A 1,436-nucleotide genomic window follows, 5' to 3' on the forward strand; every position below is an offset into this window, starting at 1 on the left:
ACCTGGAAGCTCTCTGAACCCCAGCACTATTGGGATTTTATGGAGCCTTCCTCATGTAGGCATGATCATTTATTAACTGCATCTCCAACACCTCTCTTCTCTCTAGAGGATGGGGCTGAAAATCCCAAACTTTTTTTTTTTTTTAAGATTTTATTTAGTTATTCGTGAGACACACAGAGAGAGGCAGAGACATAGGCCAAGGGAGAAACAGGCTCCCTTTGGGGGAGCCCAAAGTGGGACTTATCCCAGGATCCCAGAATCATGACCTGTGCCAAAGGCAGATGTTCAACCACTGAGCCAACCAGGTGCCTGCAAACTTTTATTTACTTTTTAAAAGATTTTATTTATTCAGGAGAGACAGAGAGGGAGACTGAGAGGGAGACAGAGAAAGCAGGAGAAACAGGCTTTTTGTGGAGCAGGGAGCCTGATGCGGGACTCAATCTTAGGGCTCTGAGATCATGACCTGAACCAAAGGCAGACGGTTAACTGAATGAGCCACCCAAGCACTCCCCCAAATCCCAAACTTAATCATGGCTTGGTCTTTCTGGTGACCAGCCCCCACCCAGGAGCCCATTCAGAGTCACCTCATTAGAACAAAAGCCACCTCATCACCCAGGAAATTCCACAGGATTTAGGAGCTCTGTGCAGGGACAGGGTCAATGACCAACTAGTAGAACAAAAAATGCTCCTAGTGCTCCGATCACTTAAGAAATTACAAGAGTCTTACGAACTGGAGGCAGAGACCAATCAGTACCTCAGAAGTCACCAGAGGCTTGTCAACATACCAGAAAGATCTTTAGCAAAACCAAATTAAAAAAGCATAAAAACAAAAAAAAAAAAAAAAAAAAAAAAAAAAAAGCATAAAAACTCCTTATCTGCCCTGGGGAAATGGGACAGAGGTATTCAAGGCTGCCACAATGACTGGAATTCAATGGTGGGGAAAATTTTTCCCCAGTTAATTTTTTTAAAAATAAGCTTTATTAGATTGTTTACAATTTTAAAAAATATAAAAATGAACGGCACTTGGGTGGCTCAGTTGGTTAATTGCCTTCAGCTCAGGTTATGATCCCAGGGTCCTGGGATTGAGCCCCACATTGGACACCCTGCTCAGTGGGGAGCCTGCTTCTCCCTCTCCCTCTGCTGCTCCTCCTGCTTGTGCTCATGCTCTCTCTGTCAGAGAAAATCTTTTAAAAAGTATATAAAAATCGGGCAGCCCGGGTGGCTCAGCGGTTTAGGGCCGCCTTCAGTCCAGGGCCTGATCCTGGAGACCTGGGATCGAGTCCCATGTCAGGCTCCCTGCACGGGGCCTGTTTCTCCCTCTGTCTGTGTCTCTGCCTCTCTCTCTCTCTCATGAATAAATACATAAAATATTAAAAAAAGAGTATATAAAAATTAAAAACTCTGAAAAGCAAGCTGTCAACCAGAAAAGCCAGAGC

Source organism: Vulpes lagopus, chromosome 8, assembly GCF_018345385.1.
Source record: "Vulpes lagopus strain Blue_001 chromosome 8, ASM1834538v1, whole genome shotgun sequence".
Classification (NCBI taxonomy): Eukaryota; Metazoa; Chordata; class Mammalia; order Carnivora; family Canidae; genus Vulpes; species Vulpes lagopus.